General features: G+C 42.0%; 1 long non-coding RNA gene across 3 annotated transcripts in view; it reads right to left on the reverse strand.

Annotated features, from left to right (window-relative positions):
• LOC144282643 (uncharacterized) overlaps positions 1-8291 on the reverse strand; it is a 43176-nt gene extending 34885 nt beyond the window's left edge. Inside the window, exons 1-4 of one of the 3 annotated variants that reach the window (XR_013351140.1) lie at positions 8225-8291; positions 5838-5961; positions 4799-4934; positions 3156-3216 (exon numbers count right to left, since the gene is read on the reverse strand). This is a non-coding gene — a long non-coding RNA (uncharacterized LOC144282643). Of the gene's footprint in view, positions 1-3155; positions 3217-4798; positions 4935-5837; positions 5962-6282; positions 6385-8224 lie in introns of those variants that run through there. The other 2 variants (XR_013351141.1, XR_013351142.1) reach the window with 2 other exon arrangements.
• Between the last annotated feature and the right edge of the window lie 13031 nt (positions 8292-21322).

A 21322-nucleotide genomic window follows, 5' to 3' on the forward strand; every position in this document is an offset into this window, starting at 1 on the left:
ACAGAAGATAACAAATGTTGACAAGGATGTCAAGAAAAGGGAACCTCTGTACACCGTTGGTGGGAATGTAAACTATGGAAAATAGCGTAAACATCCTTCAAAACATTAAAAATAGAATTGCCATATGATCCAGCAATCCCACTTCTGGGGATATATATAAAAGAAATGAAATCAGTATCTTGAAAAAATATCTACACTCCCATTCACTGTAGCATTATTTACACTAGCCAAGAATGGGAAAAAACCTCAAGTGTCTGTCAACAGAGGAGTAAATGAAGAAAGTGTCTCTCTCTATCTATATATATATAATGAAATATTATTCAAACACAAGAAAAAAGGAAATCCTGCCATTTGTGACAATATGAACCTAGAGGACATGAGGCTAAGTGAAACAAGCTAGACAGAGGAAGACAAATACTGTAGGATCTTTCTTATACATGGAATGTATTTTAATAAAGTCAAACTCACAGAAGCAGAGAGATAACAGAGGCTGTTTGTGGGGGTGGGAACGGGAGGTTTTGGTCAAAGGGTACAAAGTCGCAGTTCTGTAGGGTGAATAAGTCCAGAGATCTATGTACAACAGGCGACTGACTATATGCAATAATGCTGTATTGAATACTGGAATAGCTGAGTGAGTGGATTTCAGATGCTCTTACCACACACACACACACAAAATGGTGCCTGGGTAAGGAGATATGTTAATTAGCCTGACTATAGCAATCATTTCACTATTATATATATACATATATATATATATATGTATATATATCAAATCATCATGTTATACACCTTAAATATATGTCTTAAAAATAAATGAGTCACCCACAAGAGAGCAAATCAGATGTTAAAATGCTTTTTATGATCTAGCCTCAAAAGTCATATTTCTTATACATTCCATAGGTCACACAAGTCCGTATTTATTCACTGTGGTAGGCAACTACACAAAGGGACTGAATATCAGAATGCAGGAACACTGAGGCTATCCTGTAGGTTGGCCATCACATTTTTGCCTTTTCTAGAATCAGAAAATGATTAAATCAAGTGTTACATATGCCTGGTTATCATGTTCATATTTTAGCATAAATTTTCTATTAATTTTCTACTCATCATTGAACCTATAACAAACTTATTTATCAAGCATATTGGTTCTATTATTTTCATCATGCCCTATAACTTCATTCTTGGTCCTAACACCTCCTCAGCCCTTATCAGTCTACAATTCATGTAAGTTATAAAAACACAAGTACAGCGTATCTAGAAACAATACTCTCATAGCTTCTGCTCCCTAAGCAGAGACTAAAAACCAAATGGAATATCTTGAAAGTACACAGGAAATACGTTGAACTTTTCCTATATTTGATTTTTTTTTAATTTGGCAGACTGCCTGGTTTTCCTCAAGCAACTTATTGGCCAATGCTTATTTATTTACCCAGTGGTATTATAAATTCTTAACAGCAATTCAGATGATAAAACATATGCCTCAAAAATAGGAATTATCTTTAGTTTTTTTTTTCAAGATCTAAGAGGTCAATTACAATGGCAAATTACTCTTTCATTGGCCAAAATATAAATGAGAGTATCAATAACTAGAGAAGTTCTCACGACACAAGCCAATTCTTAAATTAATGGGCTGGATAATTCATTCTGTTTAGTAGACTTCCAGGCTGCAGTGATCTAAATTGATTACTTCTATCTTTTGGCATTGACAAATCAGTTACATTTATTTTGTAATCTCTGCAAGTGTTAGTCTTATACTCCCTCATAATCTGTTAAATGAAGAGAATAATGGTTGATTTTTTTCTTTTGCTTCCCACCAACTAACCTCAGTATATATTCACATATCCTATGAATGGAGATAAAGTTACAAAGAACTGTTTTTGCAAAACTCATGCTATGGAATCATTGTCCCAGGAGTTTAGCGAAGAGACTTTCAAAGTTTAGGGAATTTTTTTTTTTTTTTTTTTTTTAGGAAGAGTTTTCTCACTCTAGATATGTTACTATAACTACAGCTCATCGGCCAAATCCAGCCTACATCTTGGTTTTGTGCGAAAAGTTGTACTGGAATACAGTGGTGCTCATTAATTTATCTACTTCATGTGGCTACTTTTGCAATCCAATAGCAGAGTTGAGTGATTGTGACAGAGACCACATGACCTGTAAGCCTTAACCATTTACTATCTTGTCCTTTATAGTAAAAGTTCGCCAACCTCTACGTATCACAAATAGGGGTAAGATATGGGCACCTAGTTTTAAGATCTGGCTGTATTCTCATTGTGTTATGCCAGGTGACAACATCAAAGTGACAAAATTGAGAGGAAAATGTCCCACCGAACCTTACTCATTAAAACTTTTTTCTAGATTTAAAAACCACAAAAATATTATCTTAGCCTTCATGCTTCTAACTGTGATCAGAATCATATTAAAGAGTTAAGTATGGATTCATATTATGGGCTATGCAAGTCCCTAAAAATGCCAAGTTGTAGTAAGACAGCAGCTGAGATCCGCAGCCTGACCTGAGGATGTCAAGGCCAAATTCTGGTCCCCAACAAGCAGTTCCTTTAAGAACTTCTCTTTATCAACATGAGAGACTCCTAACTCTGGGAAATGAACAAAAGGTAATGGAAGGGGAAGTGGGCGGGGGGATGGGGTGACTGGGGATGGGCATTGAGGGGGCACTTGACGGGATGAGCACTGGGTGTTATACTATATGTTGGCAAATCGAACTCCAATAAAAAAAATACCAAAAAAATAAATAAGTAAATAAATAAATAAATAAAGCAGTTTTATAACAAATTCAAAAAAAAAGAACTTCTCTTTATTGAGAAGGCAAAGTTCAGTTCAGTATGATTTCTTGCTCACTAACCTTTATATGCTAGATTTGTCTCAGTCTATCTGACAAGGCAAGTTTGAATTCGAGTTCTATCAAATAATGGCTTTGGGATTTCAGGGAAAATACTGGCTGGAACCCTTGACATTAGCACTTACCACTAAGCTCCAAGTGACCATGGGCTATTCCCTAATGTTGGTGTGCACTTGCAAACCCTTTTAAGAATATTTAAAATCCACTGGCATCAGCATTGTTATTGAAACAATTCACTGCAAAGACTCTGAATTCTAACCAGATGCATTTCTTGCTTCATTTTAAACATGCTAACCTCAATAAAAGATGTTTAAATCACTGCTCAATCTTCTTGGGGTCTCTATCAGTGCAGTTATCTGTGGGAAAGCGAAAGATGACAAACTATGGAAATTAGTAACCAATCACATCCAAGTCACAATTCTGGCTCTAATTCAGCTCATCATTTCCTTAATAAAACTTTTTAAACCACTTTCTGTTGTATTTTTTTAATGGAGATACTGACAGCTTGGGTACCGTTGTTGGCACTTATAGTGGAAGCAGGAAAAATTTATAAAGAATGAAAACGTTTTCATTTATTTAAAAGCAGCAGGTGTTAACGTAAGCTTCCAAAATCATTTGGAAAACGTGTCCTGTGGAAGTCCACAAAGAGTCCCAAAAATCACAGTATAACACTTTTATATTTACTTCCTACAATTAAAACGAATTCTGGTGCTTCAGTGGCGTGCTGTGAGTGCACTGAACTAAGTACCAGGAAATCTTCCACTTTAGTCTTGGCTCCAATACTATGTGTCTTCATGACTTGAGGCAAACCACTTTATATCTCTAGGTCTCAGATCTATCATTCGTTGATCGGTAAAGTACATTTCAACTATAAAATGTCGTATCTGCATTTGTATATGCACAAAGGGAGTGTGAGATTTGAAAAATACAAATCTGATGTCATGTCTGTTCCTCTTCCACAGAGCAAAACAAGGCAGAGGCAGCAGAGTCTGTGACTATCTCACCCTCCACGACAAATGCGGCGTGACAAGTCACATGACAGTATCTGGCCAATGAAAAAGAATAGGAGATTTTCTAGTCATGTATTTGAAACTTCGCCATGTTAATTGTCAATTTCTTTTTTTATTTACATTTAATTCGCCAACATAGAGTAAGAGTCTCTCATGGTTTGTCTTCCTCTCTGATTTTTCCCCAGTTTCCCTTCTTTCCCTTATAGTCCCTTTCACTATTTCTTATATTCCACATATGAGTGAAACCATATGATAATTGTCTTTCTCCAATTGACTTATTTCACTCAGCATAATAGCTTCCAGTTCCATCTATGTAGTTGCAGATGGCAAGATTTCTTTTTTTTTTTGATGGCCGAGTAGTACTCCATTGTATGTATGTGTGTGTCTATATATATAGACACCACATCTTCCTTATCCATTCATCTGTCGATGGACATCTCAGCTCCTTCCATGGTTTGGCTATTGTGGACATTGCTGTTATAAACATTGGGATGCAGGTGCCCCTTTGTTTCCCCACATCTGTATCTTTGGGGTAAATACCTCATCGTGCAATTGCTGGGTCATAGGGTAGTCCTATTTTCAACTTTTTGAAGATCCTCCATACTGTCTTCCAGAGTGGCTACACCAGCTTGCATTCCCACCAACAATGTAAGAGGGTTCCCCTTTCTCCACATCCTTGCCAACACCTGTCATTTCCTAACTTGTTAATATAGCCATAGAATTAAGTTTAATTTGACATTGAAAGATGGATTTTTCTCAAACCTAGCAAATTTTTTCTTGAATTGTTTTCTAGAATTATATCTAATTTTTAATTCTCTTTTCCACTTTATGAAACTACTGCTCCCAGAGCGTTATATTTAGGCTATGAATCGATCTAAAATAGCAAGTAGATGAACTATCAGTAAATACATTTGATGAGTTAACTTACCACTGTAAGCCATACAGTCTGTTATCTCCAGGCAGACCAAGCTAACCACAGTTAAGTGTTTCCAATTTTTCTTACTCTTTCTGCCCATTTCATTTACCTTCTTGATGCTTTTTTTATCTCACATCAATGTTGAAACCTACAAGGCAAAGATTGTAGATAGATATTTTTAAACTAGCCTGTCAGATTTACTTTTGAAGAAGAGCTTAAAAACAGCTAAGCTTTATTGATATGCAACCATGTCAAACTGAGTGGTTTTGATTTTTTTTCTTACACTATGAATACTAACAAAGCATCTAGTGCTATTAGTAACATATTATGCTGCCCATAACTTGTAATTAGAAGAATATTAGCATTTTCACTCCTAGCTTCTAACAAAAATCATTGTTTCTTCAGTTATTAGTATAGTAATATTGAAAATTGGGGAATACAATGGCACATTTGCTTTTTTCAAACCTTCCTGCTTCTCATATTCCCTAAAGTTTTCCATATAATTTGCCATAATTCACACATCTGGCTTCATGTAATGTTTCTTTTGTGGGCAGATGCAGAATTTAAAATGGCTGTTTTTTCCTTTAGAAAGTTATAAATTTAAGCCCTATTGAGATTGAATGATAATTAGAAATCTAGTTCATATAATTCTTTCTTATTATGATACAAATGACTATGGCAAAATAGTAATTCTAACCACTGTTTCAAGTTTCACATTTTAACTCTTTTAAGTTGAACCAAAAAATGCATTTTTTATTCCACATCTATTTGAATTATATTTAGGATCTTCAGTGTAAGATTGGTTTAAACTATAGCTGCAATCATTTGAGAATTTTTCCAAGAGAGAATTTAACAGCTTGAATTAAAAAGCTTTAATGTCACCACAATAATGAATAAAATAGTGCCTCGTGAGGACACAAGTAGTCTCACAGAGAAAAGAAGTATGAGAAGAACATTCCAGACAAAAAGTAGAAATAAAATAGTTATTCCCTTTCTTAGGTAACTATCTACCGTTCGCATTGTAGCAACCCCCCTGCGAGGCTCTACTTACCCAGAACATGGGTGTTGGATACCTCAGGTTCCTGAATCCACACTCCTCTCCCCAGCCTCTTGATGATCATGGACATTTTGAAGGAGTTGGAGAAAACAGTCTTCAACAACACACAGTTCTTTACCTAGGGAGAGAAGACATAAAATCCACTTTGGGATACTTTTCCTACAGAGACTAACAGGAGAGGAATTCATGGCATTCAGGCTACACACAAGGCCAATCCAAATTAATAGTCTCCTCAATTTCCAGAAGCCTTTTCTCTTCATTTTTAGATTTTAAGTGAAGATAACCCAGAGTCATGTTCTCAGACATACACCAATGTTATGTAACAATATTTCTGTAGGTCAGAACATTCTAGTTACTAGCTCCTCCTAGCCCCATTCTGTCTCCCCTCCACCCTTCCACAAGTAAGATATCCCCAGAAAATCCCTGAAGAGATTGTAACCAGTAGTTCCATTGGGCCTCGAGAGACGGTGGCAGGCAGCCTGGCCCTGCGGATGGGAGGCTTGTGCTCCTGGGGCCCGCTCACCAGGGCACTCGAAGAGGAAGCGCTTCCCACGCCACAATGGAGACTTGGATCTACAGGGTCTAAAGGCAGTGTTTTGAGTCCAATTGCATCAGACTATTGTAGCTAAGATTCCAGATACTTGAAAACAGAACTGCCTTTTTAGAAGCATGACTCGAACCACAGTGTCTGTAGAAGAATGTGATCATTTAAGCAATGATATGAAAAGTCTGGTGACATGCTAAGCATGAGTACCAGAGGGAATGCTGTGAGACTCTTTGTTGACTTAGTGCCCAGGCACGATCTGGACAGAAGGGGAGGAGCCCACAGCCTCTTACACAGGCCAGCCTGAAAGGAGTTTTTGCTAGCTTGCCCAGTCTCCTTTCAGCTTCTCGCGTTTTGCCGAGACCCAAAGATTCTGCCAACTTCAAAGGAAATTTCGAGACAAAAATAGCAGGGGGAAAGAGGGGTGAATCTTGAATTGAACCCCTGAGAATAAAATCTTTTCAGCAAGATACAAGATAATGGATTTTTTTTTCATTCGAGAGGATTGATATTTTTCCTTTGTTTATTCTCACCAACATAAAGCACAATCTCTGTTCCTACGGTGAAGACTCTTGAATATGCCTCTTTTCCAAATAAGCACAGCAAAAGGTTGTGGTTTCCCTAGCAACAGATGACTTCTTTCTATTTTTCTTTTTTGGGGAAAAAAATGTACTTTGGCTTTATAAAGAGCCTTTCATCATGGGTATCAAAAGCATTCTATGGCCAAATTGTCACCCTGCCCCTGCAAAGTAGATAAATAATATCCTCCCCACTTACATGGGGGAGAAAAATGGCAGCTGGAACCTGCAGCTGCAGCAGGAACTTTCTCTCTTGTGCTCCGGGCTATGCCTTCCTAACCTTCCCCAGCAGCCTTGTGAGAATTCTGGTAAGGGAGTGTAGCAGAAACATCCTCATGTGACCCCAGTAAGATCCTCCCCACAGGATCCCCTCCACTTGAGTGTGGGTCAGACTTGTGACTTGCTTCTAATCAATGGAGTATGGGCAAGGTGTGGGATATGACTCCTCTAATTATGGTAAATTTATAAGACTCCATTCATAGCACACTGCAGAGAGAGTCTCCTGCTGCTCTTCAAGAAGTGACAGCCGTATTTTGCCCATGGAAGTTGGAGAGGTCTTTAGGAGATGAGGGTGACCCCCAGTCAACAGCCAATAAAACCAGAGCTGTCAGCCATATAGCTGCAAAGAAATGAATCTTGCCAACAGCTGAAAGAAGACGCCAAGCTTCAAAACGTTATGAAGCCCAGCTGAGACCTTGCTTACGCTTTGTGAGACCTTGAGCAAAGAAGCCAGCTAAGTCACGGCCAGCCTTCTGACCAATGGAATCGGAGACGATAAATGTGTGTTGTTTTAAGCCATTAAGCTTGCTATGCAGCAAGAGGTAACTAACACGGGGGGACCCTGCAAATGACAGTGGCTAGGCTGAGATGAGGGGTTGGATGACAGTAAAAAAAGAGACAATGAAATACAGGCTCGAAAGTCAGACACTAATCAAATTTGTCACTTAATGTCTCACCTTCACCCTTCTCAATCACAACTTCATTTGCAGAATGGAGATAACACTTACCCCTGCATGAGCAATAAGGATTAAAAATGATGACTAGGAGTATCTGGCACAGTATAGATGTGCACATAGTAGGTGCAATAAGAGATAGTTAGCAAACCATATAGTCAGCATAGAAAAAGAGTTTTGACCCTGGTCCCAGAGCTTTAGGAATTGCAACATGGAGAGGGGGGCATCCTGTAAGCTAGCATCCCCCTAGTGAGAAACTTGGTCGATGGGATGAGGTCAATGGAAAGGTTCAAGAAATCAGCTCACCTTCCATCCCACTGGGGTGTCACAGAACTTGGAGCAAAGGTAGTAGAATCTCAGAGCTTAACCTATTTGGAACTCGGCAGTGATTGTTTGGTGGCTTCCCTTGTGTTCTACTTGTCTTATTCTATTGTCTTATTCTATTGTAAGGGATACATGAAGGACATTGTCAAAGACATTACGAGACAACAGTATGACTGAAAAACGAGTCAGGGCAGGGACAACCCTGGAAGATGCCCAAGTGGGTTAGCCATCTGCAGAAGCTCCTGTGAGGAGGTAGGAAAGAGGGGAAAGTAAAGGAGAAGCAGAGAATCAAACCACGTGAACCCAAACACCAAGGTGAAGTGAGAAGGCCCGGAGGTAGATCAGGGATCGGGTGGAAAGTCCTCTAATTAGAGCAAAACCATAGGAGATGCGGAATGAGAACAAGGGAGGTGTTAACTTTATGGGCAGAAAGCGTGCCTTACATGGATGGATCTAGCTGCTTTCAGTGTGAGATGTGAAGCTACACAGACAAGACTCTGGGCTCTAGAACACTGAAGAGATACGGCCCATCTACTAGGAGGATGACCTACGTTTGCACAGCTGCATGGTCAGTCCTGAGCTGCTGCCATGGAAGGTTAAATAAACTCTTCTGGTTTTCCCTGTGTTTGAGATAGATTTTCTTTTTCTTTTAAGATTTTTATTTATTTGAGAGAGAGAGAGCATGAGTAGGTGGGGCAGAAAGAGAGAGAGAGAATCTCAAGCAGATTCCACAAAGCCTGACTCAGGGCTTGACCCTGAGATCACAACCTGAGCCAAAACCAAGCATTGGAGGCTTAACTGGCTGTGCCACCCAGGCACCCCAAGAGAGATTTCTAAACAGGATGTCCAGCAAAATAAGCTCGGGGTTTTGACAGGAAGTGGTCTGACCTCCTCTAATATGCAGAAAATACCAGAGCCTCTTATACCTCCCTGGAGCAGGATTAGCTCCTAGAGTGGCCACGTGCAAAACCCCTGCAGTAGGCATCACCACCTAGAAACTCACCAAAGCTCTTCTTTTGGAAGATTCATTTATAGTTATGAGAATTGCACATCGTTAAATTTGTGAATTCTAAAATTTATATAGGGCAGCCCCGGTGGTACAGCGGTTTAGTGCCGCCTGCAGCCCAGGGTGTGATCCTGGGGACCCAGGATCGAGTCCCACATCAGGCTCCTTCTCCACATCAGTGAGCCTGCTTCTCCCTCTGCCTGTGTCTCTGCCTCCCTCTCTCTCTCTCTCTCTCTCTCTGTCTCTCATGAATAAATAAATAAAATCTTTTAAAAAAATGAATAAAATAAAATAAAATTTATATATATTTTTCCTTTCATGAATCCACAGAGGCACGCAGTTTTGAGTGACTGAAAAACAAAAGTTTGTGAGAGATCTCCTTCCTGCCTGCCAATGTTTAAGACATATAGAGTAACTAATCACTCAAGAGATTAGACGTCCTGCCACGTGTAATTCAAAATGTAAGCAATACAAAACCCTTTTAAAAAGCCAAAATTCTGATTTTCTCCTTGATGAATGCTTCAGTGCTATTTTTTTTTAATTTTAAATACCAGATTTTTTTCTGCAAAATATGCCCCCTCCTCTCTTTCAGGTCCCATGCTTTGCTGGTTCCCAAAGCTCAGAGCCTTCAGTCAAGTCCCCTAGAAGCAAAAGCCTAAGGGTGCGTTCTTGTGCAACTGATTTTGAGGCAGTACTCTCAGGATAACTCTAGAAGGAAGTGCAGGAAACAGAACAGGGAAAGGCATTGTCCTAGGCAAGGATGTGAGTTAGCTGAAACCAGCTTCGGGCTCTGAGTTTATTTATGAGAAAGTCAGGAGCCTGAATTGTAACCCTCCGTAGCTCGAGCTGTAGGTGAGGTGGCTGGGATTGTGTACTGTGTCCCGGTCAGCACTGGCCGAGGCGGTGGGCTGACCCAGAGGTGGGACAACTGCCCAGGAATTTTCAAGGTAGGAGGCTTCGATTGGTGAGTGGGAATTCTTTTGAGGCTGTGAATGATCAGCAGCTAATACTGTCAGCAACTGGGGGATGAATAGACCAGCACGGCCGGGCAGTCGGAATGGGGAACCAGGAGTTTGTATTATATTTTGTACACTTATCGGGAAGCAGCGCGATCTACTGCATCGTGAGGCCTCCCTTAGAGACTCTCAGACAAATAGAGTATGAAACCACCTATATAATGTGGTTGGAAGGACATGCTGTCCACCCAACCCAGGAGCCTGGGTTCAACTCTTGCTTCTTTGGGTTGAACATTGCTCTCTTTGGATGGTATTTGTGTAAAAGGGAAATAAGAAGTAACATTCGTGTCACCACACCCCAGTGGACTCTAAGCCAAAAGAACTGGAGACAGGGATGGAGACATAGGTGTATTGGGGGAAGTTACAGACAGGGAGTTGAGGAGTGGCCAGCTGGACAAAGTGTCTGCTATGGCCATCTACCTACAGCACGTTTTTATATCATAGCAACTTAACCCAGCGACTATCAGTGGCCCTTGACCTCCTGCACCGCCAGTGTTCACAAGGCTATCAAGGCTTGCCACCCGGACATTTTCCCTTCCAAGGGAGATGCTCCTACTTGGCCTTCCCCAGAGCCGCTGACCTTAAAGGCTGAACAGACATTCTTTTTTTTTTTTTTTAATTTTTTTTCAATTTTCATTTATTTATGATAGAGAGAGAGAGAGAGAGAGAGAGGCAGAGACACAGGCAGAGGGATAAGCAGGCTCCATGCACCGGGATGCCCGATGTGGGATTCGATCCCGGGTCTCCAGGATCGCGCCCTGGGCCAAAGGCAGGCGCCAAACCGCTGCGCCACCCAGGGATCCCTGAACAGACATTCTTCTGCATACTCCGCTGGATGGGAACACAGAGGGAGGATGGGATCTCTAGGGTCTCAAGAGAGTGATTAACAGGCATTCAGGGTGGGCTTGCACAAGCTAGCTAACCAGCGGTACTGGGCACCATGAGGTCCTTAACTCCCACGTAAAAATTAGCTTCTCGGAGACAGAAGGATCTTCAAGCAGAGGAGGAGCACTGGCTGGAGGAACGGAAAGGGAGGAGCACAGCTTCAAGAGTTGGAGGGGTGGGGGGACCCAAGAGGAGGGGCAAAGGGCACCATAACACCGTTGCCTGATTTCCTCAATTCACCCAGTCGAGCAGCCACTCCACCTGCCCCTCCTCACCCTGGCCGGCTGCGTTACACCAACACCCACCTAGGGACGACTGCAGTTGCAAAGCGAGCAGAGGCCTTTGTAAGATTAACTATTAATAAGGCTGAGAAACAAAGAGCTTGGGACAAAAGGAAAGCAGCAGAATAACGCTTTTTCATACCCAAAGCTTCAAAGTGATCGACACGTGGGATGAACTCCCAGATGCCAGAGAGGGGAAAGCAAGCAATTCAATGTCCATGGGCGGTGGGGGGCTGGGGGGGACCAAGGGTGTTTATAATATAAGATGGTAATTTCAAACCATCTTGAAATAAATGGAAAGTCAGAAAATTGTTTGAGCAAAGAGATGGCTTATTAAGGAATCTGAGTAGAGAGTTCCCGACAAAGTATAATTAAAAAAAAAAAAAAAAAAGCTTTGAGGGAATTCCCAATTAATGAAGAAAGGGAGGGCACATCACCGCCAGCGAGCACCTGCTCATCTCTGAGCTCTGGGCGAAGGGGTCAGGTCCGCAGGCGGGCAGCCGAGCAGGCAGCAAAGGATCCCCAGGACCAGGCGACAGGGGGCGGGCAGGGTGGCCCCAGGTACGTTCTCGAATGATCTATGGGGCAGAAAGCCAAGTCCTCCTGGGACCTGTGGATCTTTCAGGACTTCTCTGGTTGTCACGAACTTCTTCATTTGAACTAAGTGTGAATAATGTAGCTCTGCCGCGGCCTAAGACTTTACGAGCTGGGCCTTAATTTTACACTGATTTCCCAGCAGTAGCAAAACAGAGAGAGAAAGACGAGGAACAGATTTGAGCTTTAAATGGAAGCAAGCTACTTTTCCTGATCCGATCTGAGGAACTGGGCTTTTTCTAGCCACGGGGAAAGAAAGAGTTGTATCTCTAAAAGTGCCAAGGAAAGCTCTGTAAAAGAAATTTTTTTTTCCAGTCTATTTGCTTTGGGATAGATACCTAAATGTATTTCTCTTGACAAAAGTTCAATTTGAATGCGAACATCCGACAATTTACTAGGAAGCTCTTATCTACATCACGTTTGCTATTTTTCATGATCACTTAAAATGTCTCATATCCTCCTTATACGAGCTATAAAACAGCATTTTTTTTTTCCAATGCCACGCTGAGTAACTGCTTGAATAGTAACAACCACAAAATAATAGGATTTAGTAGTCAATGAATGTGAGGTGCCCTGTCCTAAGTGTTTCCCGCGTATTAAATCATTTAATTCTCGGAACATGCTTTTGAGATGGTACAATGGGCAACTTTGCACGTCAGCCTGACTGGGCCATGGCACCCAGGTGTTTGATCAAACGTTATTCTGGATGTTGCTGTGAAAGGGTTTTTTTTTCTTTTTTTTCTTTTTTTTTTTTTTTTTTGATGAGATCAATATTTTAATCAGCGAGTAAAGCAGATCGCCCTCTGCAGCGTGGCCGGGCCTGGTCCAACGGCCGAGGCCTGCACAGAAACAAACTGGGCCCCGGCAGCGAGAAGGCTGGTGCCCGCCGACTGCCCCGGGCCCAGGCTGCAGCGCTTTGGGCCGCGCATCCTGTTGGTTCTGCTCCTCGGAGCGCGCGGACTAAGGCGGGGGCGCGGCTGCTCAGCCTCGGAGCAGGAAACTGAGGACTTTGACGAGCGATGGGCTTGGATGGGGGCCCCGCGGCTCAGGGTTGAGCATCTGCCTGGGCTCAGGACGCGGCCCGCGGGGAGCCTGCCTCTCCCTCCGCCTGTGTCTCGTGAACAAATCAATAAAATCTTTAAAAATCAAAAAAAAAAAAAAAAAGACAAGCTGTATTAATGGATTTTTAAGGCACAGTCTCTCCCGCCTGCCTTAGGGACGCGAAGGAACCCGACACCCCTTGACCTCCGCAGCGGCCCTTCCAGGAGACGCAGCCTGCGCTGCTGAGGCCACTTGTCAAGAGGACGGCGGCGGCCCCGGGCCCAAGTGGGGTGACCGGGCCTCGGGGCGCCCCGCCGGGGTTAGCGGGGGCCGGGATGCGCGTGGGGCCCTCCGGGGCCCTGGGGGTCGCGAGCGCGGTCCCCCGCCCGGGGATGCGGCCCGAGGCTGCCGGCGTTAGGCAGCGGACCCCAGGGCGTCCGTCCGGCTGTCGCCACCCTTGTGCGACCTGGGCCCTCCCCGTGGCTCCCCGAGCTCCCGGCCGCGCACCTGGCCGCGGAGCCCTGCGGCCCGCGCCCCCCCCCCGTCGCCCCCGCAGTGACCCCTGCAACCCTCCGGGCTCTGCGCGGGGAGATGCCGCCGCCGCCGCCGCCGCCGCCGCCGCGCTGGGGAGGGACCAGCCGCTGACCCGGGTCGGTGCCGCCCGGAGCCCCGCAGCTCCCCGCGCGCCCGCGCCCCCGCGCCGCGCCCGCCCTCCTCGGCCTCCTCCCCTCCTCGCCCTCCTCCCCTCCTCGCCTTCCTCGCCTCTCCTCCCCCTCCTCGCCCCTCCTCACCCCTCCTCACCCCTCCTCACCCCTCCTCCTCCCTCCTCGCCCTCCTCCTCCCTCCTCCGCCCCCCTCGCCCCTCCTCGCCCCTCCTCCCCCTCCTCGACCCTCCTCCGCCCCCCTCGCCCCTCCTCCCCCTACTCGCCCTCCTTGCCCTCCTCCCCCTCCTCGCCTAGCCTCGGCCCCCCTCGCCCCTCCTCCCCCCTCCTCCGCCTCCTCGCCCCTCCTCGCCCCCCCTCGCCCCCTCACCCCTCCTCGCCCCCCTCGCCCCTCCTCCCCCTCCTCCGCCCCCCTCGCCCCTCCTCCCCCTACTCGCCCTCCTTGCCCTCCTCCCCCTCCTCGCCCAGCCTCGGCCCCCCTCGCCCCTCCTCCCCCCTCCTCGCCCCCCTCGCCCCTCCTCGCCCCTACATTCCTTGAGTCATGAGCTTACTGCTGAAAATCCCTTTCCCTGAACATGCTGGCCAGCAGAAATTAATGTAACTGACAGGCATATTGATTCTTACATTTTTTTTCATGAGTTGCTCTTTTAATTTGAAATTTTTAAATGACCAAACCTGTGGGGCAGGGGATGCCCAGAGGAGTGGTAATACTAAAGCGCTGGTTCAGGTTGCCTATTCACAGGCATCTGCGTGCCATCTGACCGTCTCACTTCTAAGCCAGAGCAGTAGCAACCCGCACCATCGTCCTTCAGGGACCTCCCAGCTGGCACCCTGCTCGCCCTCCTCGCCCTCCTCGCCCTCCTCTTGGGGATCCCGCCCGCCCGCACTGGGCTGCACGGGCCCGCTGTTCTGCAAAGACGTCACTGTTCTTTTTTTCTTTTTTCTTTTTAAAGATTTTATTTATTTATTGAGACACAGAGAGAGCGAGAGGCAGAGACCCAGGCAGAGGGAGAAGCAGGCTCCATGCAGGGAGCCTGATGCAGGACTCGATCCCAGGACCCGGGGTCACGCCCTGGGCCCAAGGCAGACGCTCACCCGCTGAGCCCGGGCCGCCCTCCTCCCTACTTCCGCACACGTTGTCCTTTCTTCTTTGGGGTGTTCTCATTCAGGTCCACCCCCTCCCCTGCGCGCGCGCACACACACACACACACACACACACACACACAAGTCCCCGTGAAAATCAGTCGGCGGCTCCTTTTTCAGGAATCTACGCTGACCTCTCTGGTCCCCTCGTTAGTATTAGTGCTGACCCTTTAAAAAAAATTTTTTTATATTAAAGCACATATCCCAGTTTATCGCAGCTCTTTTCAGACACATTTATTCTTCTATTGCTCGGTGGTTGCTTGTGGGCAATGGCGGTGCCTTCTTTATCTTTATCTTTAAATTCCCATTCAACCAATGCTTGTCGTTTGGAAGAACCCACAGAAAGTGCCTGAGAGCGAGCTCAGAGTCCATAAACGCTGGTTTGTATCCCCATCCTGCGAGAAGGAAGGTAGGATGGAAGAATGAAAGGTTTGCCATTAGGAAAGATTCAGGACACCTGAGCCCCGAGTCCTGCTCTAACTGTTAGTGAGCTGTGGCTTTTCCCTTGGGTTTCTCCCTTTCTGTGCCTTCGCTTCTTTAGCTGCAATCCAAAGAGAGTCGATCCCCTCTTTAAGGTCCTCCACTAAATGCTTAACTAGATTCATGCAGAATTGGCTTCTGGCTGCTTGGATGGTTCTCCGCAATGCCAAATGTATGAAAGAAAAATAAAAGCTCAATTGCCCAGATGCTCTGATACGTGGTTCCGGACAATTGCAATGAGGCAATGATACTGTGTAACACGTAAAGGTCTTATTTTTGTATAGTTCATAAAATGTATAGTTTTTAACATACTGTCAAAGACATTACTTCATTTTGATTATCATAATATTCTTGAATTATTATTTTCTTCTTATATATGAGGAATCTGAGGTTCGGCGGTGTTAAGCGACTTGCTCAAGATCACACAGGCAGCAGGGCGCTCGTTCAAAAGGATGCATGCGCCCCCATGTCTGTAGCAGCAGTATTTATAACAGCCGAGATAGAAGCGGCCCAAATGTTCATTACTTGATGAATGGATAAAAATGGCTAAAGAAGGTGTGAGATACACACACATACACACACTGGAATATTATTCAGCCACAGAAAAGAATGAAATCTTGCTATTTATAATGACATGGATGGAGCTAGAGAGTCAAAGAAAGGTAAATATATGATTTCATTCATATGTGGAATTTAAGAAACAAAATAAGCAAAGGGAAAAAATGAGAGAGAGAAACAGATAAAGCAAGAAATGGACTTTAAATTATCGAGAACAATCTGATGGTTACTAGAGGGGAGATGGGTTGGGGGGAGAGAGTAAAATAGGGGATGGGGATTAAGGAGGGCACTTGTCATGATGAGCACAGGGTGTTGTATCAAACTGTTGAATTACTATATTGTACACCAGAAACTCATACAACACTATGTTAACTAAGCTGGAATTAAAATAAAACTTAAATTAAAAAAAAGGATTACACAGGTAGCAAGGAACAGCTAGAATGAAAATTCTAAAAAGATGATGATTCTACTTTCAAAGATACCAACTGTAATCAAGATATTTAAGCCGAAGATGGACTTTTTCACTTTTTAGGGGTAATACGGAATCAAAATAATAAGTTCTATAGTGTTCATTAGAGTCATCTTTATCAAGATTTTATTTTTGATTTTAGAAATAAAAGAAGAAGGGAGGAGGTGGAGAGAAAAGCAAGATATTTAAAATTGTTAGGTAAAACACAGTTGACAATATATTTTAGAAAATACTTTTTAGGATATTAAAAATGTTATTTTTTTTTCCAAAATCCACTCTAGGCAGTCTGTTCTAAACTTAAATGTCAAGAATTTTCTTATTCATACATAAATTGTTCATGCCAAAGTTCTCCTACATTATTATTCAGTCCATTGGCAATTGCTCCTCTTCCAGGTTGTCAAGTTCATTTATTTTTGGTTATTACAATCTGTTCATATTTTTCTAATTCATCCTTTCATTAAATGAGAAAAGCTATCAAATAAATCTATTTAGGAAATGAGCAGCTAGTCCAAAAGAAGCATCTGTAATGCTTCATAATACTGTTCCTGTTCAAAAGTGTTTTTATGTCCTGCTGTTCATTCAAAGCGCTATATCAATTTACAAATTTGAACATAAGACAATACGTCATTTTTTTAAATCAATTTTAAAACATGTACTTTCAGAACTCAAACATTTTTCTGATTAGTTCTAGAGAAGAAAATATCACCTTATGGGGAAAAAAGTAGAGCGAAGACAACCCAAAATGACTATCAAATGAATAATTCTTTGCAAACTCATACCTTTAAGTATCTTCCCTTCAGTTCCCTCTTAACACTTGGCATACATGTAATCCTGTTTTCCTTTCCTGCTTTCTGCTTATGAATCTATTTTTGCAACTGTTCTCTGTAGGTATTTTAGAGAACAATACTATATAAAACCTTTCTAAGGGAGCCAATAAAATCTTTCTACACTTAAAAACCTAGAGTATAAATCACAATACTTGAAGACATATAGCTGTTATAGGAAAAGTTAGCATTTTCACAGGTTCTCTGATCTCATTTGATGCTTGTAACAACATTGGAAACTAGTGTGTATTGCCTCCATCTTACAGATAAGAGAACAGACACGGAGAAAGTGAGAAAGTCAGAGAGAAGAGGCTGAGGATACAGTAGAAGGGAGAAAGTGCTCGGGATATGCCTAAGGGTGCAGCACTGAGCTCCTGAAAAAGGGGACCTGTCCTCTGAGCCTGGAGAGGAAAAGGAACAGACACCGGGATGTCCTCCTAGGGACGCGTCATCCCACCCGATGTCCTCCTAGGGACAGGTGACCAAACAAGAATGAGAAACCAAGATGGAAAGAAATCAGGGAAACGGTGGGAAGATGTGAGATGGGCGCTGTTGGGAGTAGGATGGAGTTGCCAAGTAAATGGCCAATAAAAATACTTAGAGGCCTATTGACTTTAGCAGGACTTGATCTCTATTTTTAAAATACAATGAGAGATTCTGCTACTGGGTTTTCTTCATTAGGGAGGCAGGCCAGAGAAAACTGCCCACTAGCAGAAGTGAAGAAAGAAGCATTTTTAGAGTGACCTGCGGCATGATACATCCAATATTTTAACTTATGCTCTGAAGTTTCTCATTTTTATGCCTAAATTGTATCTTCATTTTGTTTTATAAAATATTTCATATGGAAAAACTATAGAATAATATACTTAACACAAGCTTTGTCAACCTTAATATCACGCTATATTTGCCTTAGAGGATTTTTTTTTTAAGGAAATTAGACATTTCAAATACAGTTAAAGCCTACTGTATCTCTTTGCTGTTTTCCATCTCCTTCTTCTTTTCCACATGTAACTTCCATCCTGAATTTGGTATTATCATTTTTGTGCATAATTTTACAATTTTGCTCTATGCATATGTATCCATAAAAATATTTTATATTGTTCCTATACATATTTTTAAACTCCTATTAAACTGTACCTATTACTTCTCAACTCCCATTTATGATTCTCTGTGTCCCGCATAGCACTGTCAGTGTTGATACGTACAGTGCTATTCATTCATGTTTAACTGCTGACTAGTTTTCTACTATATGAAAATACCCCAATAAAAAATAAATTTATTAAAAAAAAATACCCCGACTAATGCATCTGCTATCCAACTGGTTGATATTTGTTTCCAGTTTTTTCCTCTCTTAAAAACAATGCTTCATTGAAGGTTCTTGCCATATATTTCCTTACGCATATGTACCCAGAAGTGAAATTTCTGGGTTGAAAGCCAGAGCATCCTGTAAAGACAAGCAAGTAATTTTCCAACATGGTCGCACTGAGTTACACCCTTCCCTTCGTAATACGTATGAGAGTTCCTGTTCCTCCACTTCTTCAATGATATTTAATATCTTCAGATTTTAAAAAAATTCTAATCTGATGATCATAAAATATTTCTTCCACATCTTCACTTATATTCCCCTGGCTAATAATGATGCCATTTCATATTTGTATTGATCAGTTTGGGCTCACTCACCTATGAATTGTGATGCTGTCTTCTTTCTTATTGCTTTGCAGTCCTTTAAACATTCTGGATGCTAATCCTTTGTTGAAAACATTTTTTTTTCTTAAGATATGACTTTGATTATTGTGTCTCTTGAAATGTGGAAATTTATAATTTTGATGTAAACCAAATGATCAATTCTTTTAACTTTTGGTTTGTGCTTTTTTGCATCTTATTTAAGAAAGCCTCCTCTATGCTGAGACAATATTTTCTCCAATATTTTTGCTAAGTATTTGGAAGTGTTGCTTTTTTTACATTTAGGCCTTTAATCTGTCTGAGATTAATTTATGCATATTGTGAGATAAGAATTTAATTTTACTGTCTCAAATTGTCCTAGCACCATGTATTGAACAGACCATCTGTCCTTCCTGGAATTGTAATGACACTTCTGTAATCTACAAAGTGGCTTCACACAATTGAGTCTCATTCTTAGCTCCTGGTTGCATTACCTTAGTCTGGTATTCAAACTTTGCATTGGTTTGTCACTTTTTAAATTTCTACAGCTTCATCATAAATCTTCGTATCTGCTAAAGTGAATCCATACTGTCTGCCCTCCTCAAATTTGTGGGTTATTCTTAATCCTTAACTTATAGGTGAGAATTTTTGAATTGGCCTTTAAATTTTCATATAAAAATCACAAAAACCCTATTGGAATTTTAAATGGGATTGTAGTAAAAATAAAATCAATCAGGAGTTAAGTGACTTATTTGTTCTTTTGAATTCTCCAAGCCGTAAACTTTTTTTTATTCAGGTATATCTTTCCATGGAGTTTTATATTTTTGTCTGTAAAAATCTAAAACTTCATTAGATTTTTACCTAAGTACTTATACTTCCTCTATCTTTGAAAAACTACATTTTCAATTAAAAAAAAAACCGCTGATGTATAAAGTTGTAATTCACTTTTGTATATTTACTGTATAATCACAGTGTGCTGACTTCTCTTATGTAGTTTTAATAATTAGCCTGAAGATTCTCTTGAATTTTCCTGGTAGACTATCTCTTTTTGTAAAGAGTAAAAGCTAGATTTTATTTCATATTCCCACCTACTGAGCTGATTAAAGCTCTTAGTACAATCCGATTAGTACCAGAGATAGGGGGCACCTTTTCATTGTTCTTGACATGAATTGGAATGCTCTTAATGATAAATATGAAGTTTAGTTTTGATAATTGGTAGATAAATACGATGTTCAGTCTTGATATTTGGTAGGAAGATAGGTTACCCCTATTTTTCTTTTTTATTTATTTGACACAGAGAGAGAGAGAGCACACAAGCAGGGACAGCAAGAGGCAGAGGGAGAGGGAGAAGCAGGCTGCTTGCTGAGCAAAGTGCCCGATGCGGGGATTGATCCCAGGACCCAGGATCATGACCTGAACTGAAGGCAACCACTTAACCGACTGAGCCACCCAGGTGCCCCTACTTTTCTATTTCCAGTTTTCTGTGAATTTTTCTCTTTTCTTTTATTCTTTCTTCTTGTTTTTTTGTTTGTTGTTTTGTTTTGCTTTGTTTGAGAGACAATATACACACACAGGGTTGGGGGGTGCATTGCAGAGGAAGAGGGAGACAGAGAATCTTAAGCAAGTCCCATGCCCAGCTCAGAGCACGACCTGGGCTCAATTTCACAACCCTGAGATCATGATGTGAGCCAAAACCCGGGGTCAGATGCTTAACTGACTGAGCCACCCAGGTACCCTATCTGTGGATTTTTCTCTTAACTAGATATGGTGAATTTAATCAGATGCCTCTTCTATTTGATATAACTATATATTTGTGTGTGTGTGTGTGTGTCTTTGATTAATTACATTGACCGATTTCCTAAAGGTTAAGAAAATCCTTATATTCCTGGTATAAAATTCAACTTGCTCAAGATGTTTATTTTTAAATATTTTAATATAAATAATATAAATACTCTAATATAAATAAATTGCTTGAGATATGGTTTCCTAATATCAGTGAAAAAAGTGAAATGCATTTTCAAAAATATTTTTTCTGACTTTTTAATCAAAATTATATTCCCTCATCAGATGAATGGGAATTATTCTCTCACTTTTTATTGTCAGGGAGAGTTTACTTAAGATTGTGTTTTTTAAATGCTATCGACGAAAACATCTAGATCTATGCTATAGAATTTTTGTGTGCCCCCCAAATTTATATATTGAAACTGAATCTCCAATATGATAGTATTTGAAGATGAGACCTTGGAGAGGTGATTAGGTCATGAGAGTGGAGTACTAATGAATGAGATTGGTGCTCTTATAAAAGAGACCCCAGAGAACTTTCTTGACCCTTCTACTAAGTGAGGACTTTACAGAAAGAAATGGATTGTTATGAATCAGGAAGCAGGATCTCACCAGACACCAAATCGGCTGGCATCTTGACCTTGGATTTCCCAGCCTGCAGAACTGTGAGAACTGAA

Source organism: Canis aureus, chromosome 13 (genome assembly GCF_053574225.1).
Source record: "Canis aureus isolate CA01 chromosome 13, VMU_Caureus_v.1.0, whole genome shotgun sequence".
NCBI lineage: Eukaryota > Metazoa > Chordata > Mammalia > Carnivora > Canidae > Canis > Canis aureus.